The sequence below is a fragment of the Alligator mississippiensis genome, chromosome 1 (genome assembly GCF_030867095.1).
Source record: "Alligator mississippiensis isolate rAllMis1 chromosome 1, rAllMis1, whole genome shotgun sequence".
Classification (NCBI taxonomy): Eukaryota; Metazoa; Chordata; order Crocodylia; family Alligatoridae; genus Alligator; species Alligator mississippiensis.
The window spans coordinates 130,785,769-130,801,661 of record NC_081824.1 but is presented as its reverse complement, the minus strand read 5'-3'; the positions used below and the strand labels follow the sequence as shown (position 1 = coordinate 130,801,661).

Here is a 15,893-nt window from a genome sequence, read left to right as displayed (position 1 = left end):
GTGCTAGCCAACATAGCACTGCCGAGCCTATAAGGATGCTGCGGGTTTTTTTTCCCAAGGTGGAGAACCTTGCATTTATCGGCGTTGAACACCATCAGATTCTCGTCCGCCCACTTGCTGAGCCTGTCCAGGTCAGCCTGGATCACCCGCCTGTCTTCTGGTGTGGATGCTTTGCCCCAAAGTTTGATGTCATCAGCGAACTTGGCCAGTCCGCTTCTGACTCCAGTGTCCACATCATTAATGAAGATGTTGAACAGTATGGGTCCAAGGACAGAACCTTGGGGGACCCTACTGGTCACCGGACACCACGATGAGTGACTTCCATCAATTACTACCCTCTGGGTCCGACCCCGGAGCCAATTTTCCAGCCAGTGGATCGTGGAGGACCCAAGGCGACAATTGGCCAGTTTCTCCAAGAGGCGATCATGGGACACCAGATCGAAGACTTTTTTGAAGTCAAGGTATATGACATCAATCTCTTCTCCCTTGTCCAGGTGATAGGTCACCTGGTTGTAGAAGGAAATGAGATTGGTCAAGCAAGACCTACTCGCAACAAACCCGTGCTGGCTATCCCTTAAGATGTTGGTGTCAGCCAGTCCATTAAGGATGGCCTCCTTAATAAACTTTTCTAAGATCTTCCCCGGGATAGAAGTCAGGCTGATGGGCCTATAGTTAGCCGGATCCACTTTCCTCCCTTTCTTGAAGATAGGCACCACATTGGCCTTCTTCCAGTCTTCGGGCACTACACCACAGCGCCAAGAGTTTTCAAAGATCTGTGCTAGAGGCTGGGCTGTGATGCTCGCCAGCTCCTTGAGTACCCTGGGGTGAAGATCGTCAGGGCCGGCTGACTTGAAGGTATCCAGCTTCTCAAGATGTTCCTTCAGAAAGTCAGCATTAATGGAGGGCAGGGGATCACCCTCACCTGGACTTCCCGGCCCTGTAGCGGGAATGGGCGTCCCATGGGGCTGATGAAAGACTGACGGAAAGTACCTATTTAATAGGTTGGGTTTTTCCTGGGCGTCACATGTCAGTTACCCCATCTGGTTCAGCAGGGGTCCAACGTTGCCCCTGCTTTTCCTCCGGCTCCCCACGTATCTGAAAAACGACGTTTTATTGTCCTTGATGCTCAAAGCTAGTTGGAGTTCAGTTGCAGCCTTGGCTTTCCTGGTCTGCTCCCTACAGGACCGGAACAGTGCAGAATAATCCTCCTTGGAGGTGACTCCCATCCTCCATCCTTTGTAGGCCTTTCTTTTTAGCCTCAGGAGGTCTGCTAGGTCCCTGGAGAGCCAGGGGGGCTGCTGTGCCCTCTTGCTGCCTTTCCTCCGAGATGGAATAGACTTAGTTTGTGCATTGAGGATCGCTCCCTTGAGGAGCAACCACTCTTCTTGAACTCCCCTCTCCCTGTGGTCACGGTCCCTTAGGGCCTCACTGACAAGCCTCCTGAGCTTGTCAAAGTCGGCTTTCCTGAAGTCAAGGACTTGCGTGTTGCTGACTGACTTGCCAGCTTTTCGGCGGATGGTGAAGGTGATCAGCTCATGGTCGCTGTCACCCAGCTTCCCATCGATCACTAGGTCGCCGACTAGGTCATCCCCAGTAGCCAGTACCAGGTTGAGCAGCGCTTTGCCTCTCGTTGGCCCATAGACTTCTTGAGTCTGGTAGAGGTCATCCACGCACGAGAGGAAGCTCTGCGACCACTCAGATTTTGCTGAGCGATCCTCCCACAAGATGTCCGGATATCCAGGGGTCAAAAAACACATGGGGGAGAAAAAAAACCAGAGCAGCGCACACTCAGGCAGTATGCCCTTACAGCATGGAGAACTCCGGACTGTGCAGCATGTGACATGCACATAACACATGACCGCGCTTGTCTGGATGTGCCCCGTGTGTCACAGTCGCATGGCATATTTCACATGGGATCAATTTACACCTGGAGTAATAATTTCCCTGGATGAATCCCCTTCCTGATGCCAGATAGTATCGTCATCATGATATAAATACCTAACTTATCCAAAACTCTAGACTGAATTTCTCACAACCTTTTTTTTTAAGTCATTTGCGCTGCGAAGCAAAACACCTTTAGAAAGTACTCAGCATGGCCAGTAGGGACTCTGAGGTTAAGTGAAAGAAAATTGCAGTATTTTAAAAAAGCTTCCAGTCTGATCATTGAAATAAAGGTTTGTCTACTTCCCCATAGCTTACAACTGAAATGTAATAAAAAGCCTCAAGATATACCAATGAAGTAAAAGACACAAAAGTCATGTCAAAGGTTCAGTTAGCTCTCTACAGAACGATGCACTCAGCTCTGTTAAGTAAGTGACCTGTTCAAAGTGGTTTCTGGAATTTTTTGGTTTTCTAAGTGGGCTATGTCACTATTTAGAGTGAAAATATGTGGCTATTTAGAGTGAAAATAAAAAATACAGACTTTTAAAAAATGTTTTTGAAGTGTAGCACTAGATTTAGCCACTGTTTATAGGTCTGTTTCCTTGGTAATAAATGCAAGCAGCAGGTCAGTAATGAAGTGACTTGAATCAAATATCTGTACCCACTCTGCTCCCATTTTTCTGATAAGTTGATGGCAAATTGATGAAACCATTGGTTCTCAACCAAAGTTCTGGTGTTTCTTACTCAAGGAAAATAACTATTAAAATGCAAGTGTCGAAAGCATTTGGAACATTTTACAAGTTGAGAAAACCTAACTCAACAGCCTGTGGACTCATTCTGATGCAAATCTGTTGTGCTTCAATAACAATCTATCACTTTAGAATTGCCTGAAAGCATCATATTTAAAGAAACTTAGGGAGAAAAAATATCCAAGTGTGGTACAGTACTCTCTAACCAAATCTATACAACTAAATATTCAGCTTTCTTTAGATGATGAATGCAGCAAATATTTATGCTATTCATGAATTCATTGGATTCTCCCATTCCAGTTGCAGGTTAGGAAAGAACCCCACCCATGGACCTTAATTATTACTTAACATAAAAGATTTTTAAAAAGAAACCTTTAGATCCTAAGGAAGAGACAGGAAGAAGCTTAAGAAGGTAATGGGATGAAGAGACCAACTGGTTTCCAGCAAGACAAAAACAGACAGGTGGAATAGGTAGGAATACCCAGTGCACTCAAGTACATTTTTTGAAGTTTCTAGACCATTTATATGATGTGAAGTAATGGAGTTAAAGTCTGTCACACTCTTAAACTTGCTCAGATAATACTAATGCCTGACTGTACCTTGTTTCATACTTTTTCCCTGGCAGTCCTCCCAACAGGGAGACATTTGAAGGAGGAAAGTCAGCATTTGGGACAGAGGCTTTAAAGGTGGAAATCATCAGCTCCATTTCTTACTCTCTGGCTAAGAAAGGAGAGACTAAACTGGAGAAATGTTAGCAGCAAAGCAGAATTTAGCCCTGAGTGCTTAGCTTACCTTCTAGATAAAATATCAAAGTTTTACACTTTACAAAATATTTTGTCTGCCATGTTGTTATGGAAATTAGATATTTTTATTTAGAAAATAAATGTTTATGGGAAATGAAAACTGGTACAATTTCACCAAAAAAAAAAAAGCCCAGTCATTTTGTCAAAACAACACTTTCCACTGAAAAACTGTTTTGACCAACCATTTTCTGACCAACTATGGCTAGGAGCATCTAGTTACTAGACACCTATGTGGCTGCCAGCCCCACGAGACCCAATTCTAAATGGAATCACACATGGAGTCCATTACAGCTTGCCTTATTCCTGTGAGCCATTTTAGTGTTGATTAGTTGGACAAGATCTGACTCTTGAACTCTATGCTGTAAATTGTTAATATAACATGTTTGGAGGATTTTCTCTGTGGAAAACACTTGATTAAATACAGGTTTCCCTCGCTTTATGTGGGTTCTGTATGTGCAAATTCGCTCTTATGCGATCACCCTTTTTATACCAAAAATCTGTTATATGTGAAATAAATTCACTTTTATGCAATCTATGTGGTAGAAACCCGCAGTCTACTGCTTTGTGCGGTGCATTGTGAGAGTGACGAGCACCAAAATATAGTCTCCTGTGTGGATCGGTGCTCCTTGCTCATTGCCTGCACCATGTGTTTCTGTAGTGTCATCCCCATTATGATAGCACATTGTGCTTGTGTGCTGTTGGACAGTACCAAAATTGTCTTGTATAAGTGGTATAAATGGGTCTGTGGATCACTACAGTCAAGGTCTTGGAACATATCCCTATTTGTTACATTGTAAAGTGGGTTCCCTTTATGTAAATTCAAGTTATGCGCCGTTTGCCAGGAAAACATGTACAGCATAAAGCGAGGGAAACCTGTATTGTTTCTTGTCATCTAGAAACATATTGTCAAATTTCAGTACTTCCACAAAGCATCAATGTTGAATCCAAAGTTGCCATAAGTGGTAGGGAGCAAATCAATGGTCAAAGCACACTGTTTGTTTCCTTTTACATTGCTGACACTGACAGCAAATAATGTGAGTGAATTCAGGTAAAATCCCTAAATTCAGGTAAATTTAGTATAGTACTGGTAAATACAGCTGAACAGAAAATAGATTATTCAGTTCACTGAACAAAACAAACCAAAAAAATAAAAATAAAGAACTGGACGAAGAAACGGTTCCTTTCAAGTGGGAACGCAACTTTTTTGAAATTTGACAACAGAATGAACAAACTAAAAACCAAAATGTTGTCCCAAAAGAAATATATTTGGTTTTATTTCTTTCATTATTGAACCCTTTTTTAAAACTTCTATTTTACGTGCAGCTTAATTTTTTACAAAAAAATATCACTATTAAAACTGAACACCTAAAGTTCCATTTAAACAGTTGAAACAAAATGTTTCAGCATTTCCATATGCATTTTTTTATTTTAAATGTCAAAATGAAATATTTTCATTTTTTTAAAATGTCTACATCCCATTCTTGGCTAAAAGTATTTGCTGAATAGATCGAAATTTGTTGGGGGGAACCAATAGAGATTTTTTGAGTTGATACCAATGGCTGATTTTTAATGAGCCATGTCAGCCAATTCTGATCCAGTAGCCAATATTCAGCCCTGCAGTGTGGACAGTGGCAACCGGCTAGTAAGTCTGTTGTGGGGGAAGGGGTGTGGGGGGTAGATCATGGCCCCCGTGGTGAGGCAGGGAGTGAGTGCTGGGGCTGGGGCTGGGGCAGGTGCTGCCCAGCTGGGCAGGGAAGGGCACAGGATGGAGCCACAGCTCATCCGGGGTGCAGGCGAAGGGCAGGCCGTTGCATGCACCCCAGGGAGGCATTAGGGGACCTGTGCCCCTGCATCTGCATGCAGGGAAGGGCAGGCTGCCACTGCAGGCTGGGGTAAGGAACTGGGCTCTTTCTGGCAAGCAGGGCTGGACCAGGCTGTGCTTGGGGCAGGCAGTGGTGGCACTGGGAGTGGGGACTACAGTGAATTCTATGGTGGTTCTAGCCCTCCCCAAACTCCACTCCAACACCATCGTTGCCCACCCCAATTGCAGCCTGGCTCAGCCCCCACCTCCACTGGGAATAGCTCAGCGCTGCCCCCAGCCCCAACCCACAGTAACAGCCTGCCCTCCCCCATGCACAGATCTGGGGGCAAATTCCCTGCCGTGACCTCCCAGGGTGCATGCAGCACTGGGAGCCACCTCCCCTCACCCTCTGGACAAGCCCTGGCTCCATCCTGTGCCCTGCCCTACCCAGCTGGGCAGCACCTACCCCTGCCCCACTCCCACTCCCTCCCTCACAGCGGGGGCCTTGATCTGCCCCCCCATGCCCCTTCCCTTCCTCCATCACTTCCCCCACAACAGACTTACCAGCCAGACCTGGCTGCTCTCCACTCTGTGGGGGTGCGCTGTGGCTGCGTGCATGCACACAGCATTTATCAGCCACATTATCAGCCACACCAGACAAAAAAAGCTGATTGCAGACACTCTCAATTTTCTTCATAGTGATGCTGATCCGATATGGGACCAATGTATTGGTACACCTTTTAAATTTGTAAATAGGTTTGGCATTTCAGCAAATTCACTCATCATTTTAAAAAAAGGTCATCTCCACTGTTACCAGAAAGGTTAATCCAATCAGTGGTTGACAGGAGATAAACTGCAGAAGCATAAGTAGTAATTATATACATTTTATCTCTGGCCTTGTCAGCTGCACTCTGCCCCTTAACCCATCACTAGTGGTCTCATTTTTGACATTCTTAACCTCTAAGGATTTTCAAATTAATGGGACCTTTAAAAAAAAACCCCAAAAAACAAAGGTCTACCAAAATATTTTCTTGCATTTTCCCACTCAGTTTCAAATATAACATTTCCCCTCAAAACCACAATCAATCCATGATTTTAATATCCAATTTCTTGGCTAAGAACATCTGCCATATCCTGTGGAGGACTCAGTAACTTCCCTCTTCAAAATCTTTTGGATTTGCCTGTTCAAAAGATACTTGTTTCTCAGTGAATACCATTCAGAAAGAACCATGTATGCACCATAATGTGATAGTATTGTTATAGCTATCCAAGGAATACACAAGAAGCAAAAATTTTTAGGCAATATCTTCAATTGTAGCAAACGTATATTTAGGGAAGATGTTAATGCCCAAAGCTTGTTTAACATCTCTCCCAAATAGCCGGTCCACCTGTCATTTTAAATAATAATTTATTGTTGTTGCTGTTCCTGCACCTCTTAGGGGGCATAGTTATATACTAAGACCAAAAAAAAAATGTATTTTTTTAAGGAAACATGAAAAATTGTTGAGTGGTATTTGAAGGAAAAAGAAAGACTTTGTTATATAATAAGGACTTTGCAGATATGTTCAGGGTTGTTGGTGTGGCAGCATGGGAAAAAAAGTACAAAAAAGGACTGAATGATGGATGACTGGTAGGGAAGGGATTGGATGTGAAGGGTCTTAATATAGCAGAAGGAGAAAATGCAACAAAGGAAGGAAAAGAAAAACCTGACACAGTCAAAGTGGTAGGCTGGAAAAGAAGCTGTGTGGCAGCATTCTGAATACATATGAGCAGGGCAAGATTTTGTTTATCAAGGCCAGAGACAAAGATGCAGTAATCAAGACATGAGATAATTAGAGCCGGGACACGAGTCTTAGCTATGTGGTTGCACAGGGAAGGCCCTGTACTAGGCAAGTTATGTAGAAAGAATCTGTGAAGACCTAGAGAGACTAGTCAGTACCAAAGATGACATCAGATTACAGGGCTGAATGACAGGCAGGACAGTGATTTGTCAGAGGCGTAACTGGGCAATCCTGCAAATTTGGTAGCAGTGGCACACAGGGTGCAGTGACCACAGCTGACTGATAGCAGCAGACAAGAGTGCAACAGCAATGACTGCTATTTTTATGCCTCCTCTAAGTTGATGCCCCTGGCTGTAGCCCCAGTCAACTCTGTACCTCCGCTTAGTTATGCTACTGGATTTTGTCCCTAGTGACCCAAAAAGAAGGTAGACAGGAAGGCGAGGGAAGGGCAGAGGACAACTACAAGCAGACCTGGACAGGTTGGACAAATGGGCGGAATACAACAGAATGCAATTCAACAAGGAGAAATGCAAAGTGCTGCACCTAGGGAGGAAAAATATCCAGCATATCTCCTGCCTAGGAAATGACCTGCTTGGAGGCATGGAATCGGAAAGGGATCTTGGAGTCCTAGTGGACTCCAAGTTGAACATGAGTCGTCAGTGTGACGAAGCCATTAGAAAAGCTAATGGCACTTTATCGTGCATCAGCAGATGCATGGTGAACAGATCCAAGGAGGTGATACTTCCCCTCTATCAGGCACTGGTCAGACCGCAGTTGGAGTACTGCGTGCAGTTTTGGGCGCCACACTTCAAGAGAGATGTGGATAACCTGGAGAGGGTCCAGAGAAGGGCCACTCATATGGTTAAGGGCTTGCAGGCCAAGCCCTGTGAGGAGAGACTTGGGCACCTGGACCTCTTCAGCCTCCGCAAGAGAAGGTTGAGAGGCGATCTTGTGGCTGCCTATAAGTTCATCACGGGGGCACAGAAGGGAATTGGTGAGGTTTTATTCACCAAGGCGCCCCCGGGGGTTACAAGAAATAATGGCCACAAGCTAGCAGAGAGCAGATTTAGATTAGACATTAGGAAGAACCTCTTCACAGTTAGAGTGGCCAAGGTCTGGAACGGGCTCCCAAGGGAGGTGGTGCTCTCCCCTACCCTGGGGGTCTCCAAGAGGAGGTTAGATAGGCATCTAGCTGGGGTCATCTAAACCCAGCACTCTTTCCTGCCTATGCAGGGGGTCAGACTCGATGATCTATTGAGTTCCCTTCTGACCCTAGCATCTATGAATCTATGAATCTATGGAATGGGAAGAGATTACGAGCTCTGTTTTAACCATATCTAGCTTGATGCATGACCAGACATATATAAGGACATGACAGAGATGTTGGGAGATGTCTCCTCTTTGCACAGAAGGATACAGGTCTGGAGTAAAGATTAGACCTGTGAGTCATCATCATAGAGATGGTAGCTGAATTTGTGTCAGCAGAGTGGTATCCCAGAAAAAGACACAGAAGAAAAGAGGACCAAGGACAGAGTCCTGTTGAACCCACAAAAAATTGTAGTGGGCCCAGAGAAACTTCTAAAGGACACATGACTCGAGAAGAAGGAAAACCAGCATACAACAGAAAATTGTAGTTCTTGTGCTAATCTTCCATATTATTTTAATACTTACAAGTCTGAATCTTCCATTAATTACCATTAATAGCAGCCCTTGTTGTAAAACTTCTGAAGTGTTTGATCCAAATCCCTTGACTTCAACCACTTTGAATATCTCTTTCAAGTAGCAGTGTAAGGGATACTGAAAAGAAGCGTTCATTTATAGTACGGCTCTCACTCCCACCCTGAAATTTAAAACGTATGTGTGTTTCCCTGTGCTCCTGGCCTTTTACCATTCTTGAAATCAAGTCACCACCCTACATAAGGTTAGCAGACCTAATCGAAGGTTGAGCGCCCTCTGGAAGTCAAACAACATATGGCATATTTTTTATTTTTTTGCAACTTGAGCAAATACCTGCACGAAACAGAACAAACTACACCAGCAAAATTTTACTTATTCCTTAAACTTATTTATTTCCTTTTAATTAACAGTTCAAGAATGGCAATACTACCTTTTTAGAAAGAGATATTTGTCTGGAGTCGAAAAGCAATAGTACAAAGAGCCTGTTTTGCTCTTAAAGCTGAAAGTATATTGGCATTCCATCACCAAAAATAAAGTGTTGTTCCTATTGCATAAAAGTATTTCCTTTACACTGGCCAGTGACCTAGCTTCTGGGAGTGAGAGCTGTGGGAAATGACCATGCCATCCAAAGAAACAGCCTCGGGATTTTTACCTGTCAAGGCAGACACAGCCTTTTTTAATGTTTCCTCTCAGATCCTCCCCTTTCCTGAAGGGAGGATAAAAAGTACTTTGGCTTTGCTCTCTATTTTGCAATTTTTCTCAGCAATTTTCTTAGAACCTGAAATATGAAACATGGCACAGATGGGTCCTTGGAAGGTGGACTGCAATTTATGTTCTATTTTCCAATAATATACTATATTTACTTTCCTAAAGTAGTAAATTTTATTCAAACTGTGCAAAGACTGAAAAAAAGACACATTTAAAATTTAATTCTGTTCTTTTGATTTTTTGTCCAGAATAAGCACTGGTGTAGATCTAGGTTTAAGCAAACAGATAAATTCCTGGTTTGTGCAAAGAAAATATTTCATCCATTTCCTAGTTCCAAAGCTCATAGATCATGTGCTCCAATGAAGACTTAGGTAGAATAGGGCTTTTCCCCAGGCAATAAATATATCTTTCCTGTCCTCTTTCCTATTAGTTCTACTATTATACATTAGCAGTTATACTTGGCTGCTGCTAAAAATGTAAAGAACAAAACTTTCTTTTTGCAATCTGAACAGTACTAATCCTTTGATTTTGCACCAAATATTTGGATCAAAAGAAAGGTACCATTTCTTTCAATTTGCAGGGCTATCCTGCTCCAAAGGAATAAAACAATTGGCTTCAGCAAATAATTCATTATGCAGCATATAATAAACCTGGGGAGTGTATTGACAGAAAATTATTGAGACAGCCTGATTAGCAAGATTTTTTTAATGTATTTTTTGAGACTTTTATAATGCTAACAATAATGATTATTCTAGGTTTAAAAACTTTCTCTTCCAGCTGACCAATTTCTGCTCATTATAATTTTTTCCAAAAATTCCTTTGATACTCAAGGTTTCCATGACTGCTTTCATTCACATAAAAGAAACGATTGCCTTCACTACACTTACAAAACAAAAATTTTAAAAGCTGTCAATCCTCACGCTTCAACAGATGAAATGATTACTGGCCGAACTTGAGAAGACATTTCCTGCTTTCACAGAATGGTATTGGACAAATAGGTCTCTTTTTAAAGTGTCAACTATGAGACACTTGAAAATGCAGGATACTGGATTTGCCAAGCCACTGGTCTTTTCTTTCCTGGCAATTCTTGGTCCAAGTGCTTCAGTCCAGTGAAGATGACAAAAGTAAGGAGAAAAACTGAAGGCATTAATGCATTTTACAGCTGAGACTCCCGGCACAAATTTGAATATCCTGCAAGATGCTTTAATTATGTCAACTGCCCACAGTCCTCCAGAAGACATTCTAGCAGACAGGGTTTGTACAGCTGTAGGAGTCAATATTCCAGCAACAGAGTTTGCATACTTCTAGAGACTCTGTGAAGCATCCACATGCCTCCTGTACCAGGAATCAGCAGAACGATGATGCAGGAGACACTGAAGCAGCTCTATGCTACCTAAAAATTCCCTCGTCTTTGGCAAGTTCTTAAATCACTGATTAAATTAGCTGTTGGGCTGTTCTGTACAACCAGATGACCTTGAAAGAGCTGGAGCAGGATCTTGACCCTAACCTGCACTAAAAGTTTTGCCAGCACAGCTCCATTCCTGCCAGAAAAAATGTCAATACATGGATCTCTCAGATGCATTTTAACAACCCCTGCAGGCAGACTGACTGCCACTGAGCTTGTCTACACATGCAATTAGGGTGGAGCAATAAACTTCGGCGCTTGCACTAGAGTTTATTGCTTCCAGCCACGCCATCTGAATGCGCACCCGGGACTGCAGCACGTTGAGCCAGGTCAAAGAATCTGCCCTGGCTGGCAGGGGGAACCATGGGTCAGCCTGCCAGCCCACGGCTGCTCTGACTGGGCTCAGGGGGCTATGCTTTGTTGCTGCAACACGGGTTGATTGTGTAATTTAGTAATAGGTTAGATGGAGATTTGTATGGGATGGTTTGGGATAGCAATTATTCTGCCTCAAGTAGGGGGTTGATAGACCTCTGGAGGTCCCTTCCAGCCCTACTTTTCTATGAATCACTATATCTATGAAAATCAAAGCCATTCCAAAGTGGCAAATCCTCCACTTTGACAGCACTTACCTCTAACTCTGCAAAATAACTTAAGTTTTCTATCAGTGCTAGGTCATGCCTCCAGGCAGCTGCCATAATACTTGGTAATGCTGGGTGCTAAGTACCACCAGAAATTCCTGCCACCAGACTAGAAAATTATGGACACAATCTTGGATATTACAGCCTTGGATAGTATTTTTTAAGAGTTGAAAATTAGCCATCTCTGAGGTGGAACTGGCAACTATTTACCTGGACACAAAAGTACTACACAGCATTTTAACACTAAAAGCAAAACACAGTTTAAAAAATCAAATCAAAAGTAACCAAAGGTTTCTATGTGCATTGGTAAAGTGAACAGGGGCTCAATTGTGTTCTCATCAACCTTTCCTGTCAAGGATAAAGGACCAGGCATGAGCAGATACATCATGGAGATCAACACATGGCTGTGCAGATGGTATCACCAGCAAGAATTTGGCTTCTTTGCCTACTGGGTGATCTTCCAGGAAGAAAAACTAATGAGAAGAGATGGGGACAGATAGACAAAGAGGGAAAGAGTATTTTTGCATGCAAGCTTGTATTCAGAAGGACTTTAAACTGGGTTTACTGGGGATGGATAAAAAAATCCAAAAGCAGAGCCAGGGGATCTGAATAAAAACCAGGTAAGAGGAAGCAATACATGAAGTCTTAACAATGATTTCAGAAAAAAATGAGGGCAATTCATTATTTATCTAAAATATTTATCCAGGAATGCAAGAGGCAAAGGGAATAAGCATGAATTAGAATTCCTAGTACAATCAGGGAAGGGCAGAGGAGAGAACAGGAACTATGTTATCATGGTGGGTGTCTGCTACAGAGCACCAAACCAGGATGAAGACATGGATAAGGCTTTTTGAAACAACTAAGCAAAGTTCCCAAGTTGCATGGCCTGGTTATCCTGGGAGAATTCAACAGCGTTGCCACCCCAAGATTTTTTTTTTTACTGACAAGCTGCAAACTTTTTACTGACAACCAAACTGTTTTACTGACACGTTTTTACTGAGATATGTTTTACATCATGTAAATGTAACCCTTCTTCCAGACATCATGGCAGTTAGGAGGGCTGGGCTCACATTTAGGGGTTTAACACCAACCATAGTAAAAAAGTTAGGGTGTCATTAAAAAAAAATCTGTGGATTGTCAGTAAAAAAAAAAATTGGGTTTGCAACCCTGGAAATGATGGATTCAAAAAATGTAACAATTCTCTGTCAAGAAAGAATAAATAAAAAATACTCTAAAATCCTAATATGCTCTTTCTCCTTCCCAAAAGTAAAGTTAACTACATTTGAAAATAAAGCTTATCATTCCATGTGGCATTTCAGAGCCTACTGTTGAGGGCAACACTCTTATTAAACAAAATTGTAATGTTTTCCAGCCTTAATCATATTGGGGCCATAAGTAAGAGATTGTGAGGTCTGCAGCAATGGTTTTACACTGTCATGCCCCCACCCTAAGGGTCTCCTACTCATCCCACACCCTGACAACCCAAACTATACCCAACACCATGCTTTCCCTCCCAACCCCCCCCCAACCTGATTCCCGCTGGCCCCCTGCCCCATCTGCAGCTCCTTTCTAGCAACATTGTTTCCCTCCCTGTCCCACCTGGCTCAGGGCCATGCAACTTTGCATACCTCTGAGGTGAGCACTGGGCAGCTGTTACAAGGGGATTGCTCAGACACAGTGGCAGTACATGGTTAGGGTAGAAGGAGAGAAGGAGCTAAGAGTTCTCAACAAGATATTAGCCTGCTTAGACACTTAGTGTGTGTCTATACTTTGCTGTACAGCAGCATTGCTATAGTGCCATGCTTTAGTACTTCCTTTTGGAAGCTCTCCCCAGCCAGCTGCAGTTCCATGACAGCTCAGCCTGGCACGCATGAGCAGGGCGGCCAGGCAGTGGCACAGAGGTGACACTGCCGCAGCTGTGGATGGGTGCCCTGACAGCCAGGTTGGCCATGCAGGATGAGTCCATTATGCCCACAGCTGCCTAGGCTGGCTTGGAGGCACTGGCAGGCCCAAAGCCTGGCAGCCACCTGCCATAAGGGCTCATGTGCCAACAGCTGTCACCACACCCCCACCACAGTGCTTGCTTATCTGTCTGTAGCTGAGCAAGCACCATGCAGGAGGCACAGCAGCAGTGCCTCTGGGCACACAAGCCCCCATGGTGGGCAGCTGCCAGGAACCTCCAAGTTGGTCCAAGTAGCCACAGGCACAATGGACTTAACTTACATGGTCAGTTCAGCTACCAAGGTATCTGCCCACAGCGGCATCACCACCATGCTGCTGCTCGGCCACCTGCTGCCCATGCACACTGGGCCGGCCTGTCACAGAGCCACAGCCAGTTGAGAAGGGCTGTGGGCACTGCTGAGAGCAGGCACACAGGGGCCAGACCAGGCCAGGCAGGCTGCGTTGTGGAGGCAGGGCCCTTCCCAGCTGGCTGCAGTTCCAACCCAGCCTGGGCATGGGAACCAGGAGCAATCTAGGCTTACAGCTCCTGCAGCCCCAGCCTGAGCTGTATTTGGCTAGCAAGTGCTCTGCCCCTGTGGCCCAGCCCTAGTGCTGGGAAAAGCAGGTGGATGGTGAGGTCACGCTGGCCAACTATGGCCATGCCCACTACTGCGGAAGTGACCAGCAGGGCAGAAAGCCGAGTAGACTCTGGCTGGGATCCCTGTGCCCATGGGAGAGAGGAGAGACAGGGGAGTTTAATCGCCCTCCCTGCCCCTGCTTCGCCTGAGGCGCTGCCATGGCTAGTGTCTGGCTGTGCCCCCCTCTTGGGGGCAAGCCTGGCAAGGGCTGCTTCCACCTTTCCCCTCCAGGTGCACCCTGGATGTGGTCCCTGCAGGCAGGGTAGAGGTTTAAACCCCTCCCCAATCATACTCAGTGGCCTGCCAGAGTCTGGCCACCCCCCCACCCCCACACACACACCCAAGCTCAGCTTCCCTTCAGCCTTGTGGCTGCTGCTGAACAGAAGGGAGGGCTTGTTCTAGCATCCCCAGCTTCTAGTCTGAGCCACTGCAGGCATGTGACTGCAGTTCCAGAATCAAAAGTGAATGTCTAATCACTTGCAAATCAGTTCAATCTATGCAGGTTAGACAAACTACAAGGATTGAATCAATTCAGGCTTGGGCTTTTTGAGGGGTCTGTCTTGGGTCCATCTCCATCCTTGGATGTTTTTCAGAGCGGGTTAGATAAGCACTTGACTAAGACGGTTTAGTCAAGGATTTGAGTAGGCGGCTGGACTGGGTGACCTCTTGAGGTCCCTCCCAACCCTACTGAGGTCCCCTAAGCAGACCTGATTAATCGAGTCTGTTCTGATGCACTGTAATTACAGCACATTGGAGCAGGTTCTATGCTTGTGTACAGCCATCCTAAGGCACCACCCTGCCCTACCTTCTGTTGGGTAGGAGCAGGTAGAAAAAAAATTACCAGGGATTAGCTGATGGAACCTTATGAATAATAACTCCTCCCCTCCCTTTATAGCAGTATAATTGTTTGGCCTATCTGCAGTCTAGAAAATAAAGAAACAAGCAGAAGGATCCAGAGAGAGAGAGAGAGAAAGACTTGCAAGAATGTGAGATTGCCTGGAAAAAAACTCAGTTGGTGGCACAGCTCTAAGAAACACCTAGAGACAGTTCCCAACCCACCACTTCTCCCCCTCCTTCCACGGGGGTGCCAGCTGAAAACAGTTTTGTGCCACAACCAAAGAAACTGATGGTTGCTTGCTATCTTCTGTGTTCAGGAAAATGGGACATTGTAAATTCTGTGTAAATAAATAAGACTTTATCCAAGAAATATTCTGCCACAAGTGACCCACAGATCTGACTGGCTGCTTGAATCAACTACTCCAAACTGAAAACATATGGGAGGATTTTAGGTAGGTAGAAATACTTAACTAAAATAGAATCTGGTTAGGACTTGAGTTAATGCCCCTACTTTTGCAAAAACTTCAATGAGGTTTTTTCCTACTATAAAAAGGAAGAACCTCAGCTTTCCATCTCCCCTTGAACAAAAGCATAGCCAGCAGCAGAGCACCTTGTAGCAGCACAGTATCTCCCAGGAAAGAGTGCTACCTATTGAATCAGCAGCCCCACTTCCTGCGCCACCTCTATTCTTCTTCAGAAGGGCTTGTCTACATTATAAAGTCTCTCCTGCTCTAGCAGTGCACCATAGCCATGCTGGCAGAGAGACCCTAGTGGAGACATATTCCATGCTGGCAGATGGGGCCCCTCTGCTAATTCCATTTCCCTTAATTACATAAACCAAGTCATTAGAAGCCTTCTTTCATTGGCATACATGCATTCACACCCAAGGGTTTTGCCAGGCTAGTTACATCAACTACAGGATGATTTTTTCATTCCATTTGCCAAAAGAGACATGGCAGCCAAACTCTGTATGGTAGGCAAAAACAAAGTCCACCTTATCATATTAACTAAGGTAGTCTTGCTGCATTTATGGC

General features: G+C 44.5%; 1 protein-coding gene across 5 annotated transcripts in view; it reads right to left on the bottom strand.

The window, feature by feature from the left end:
• Positions 1–15,893, bottom strand: part of ESR1 (estrogen receptor 1) — a 295,315-nt gene that overhangs the window by 36,280 nt on the left and 243,142 nt on the right.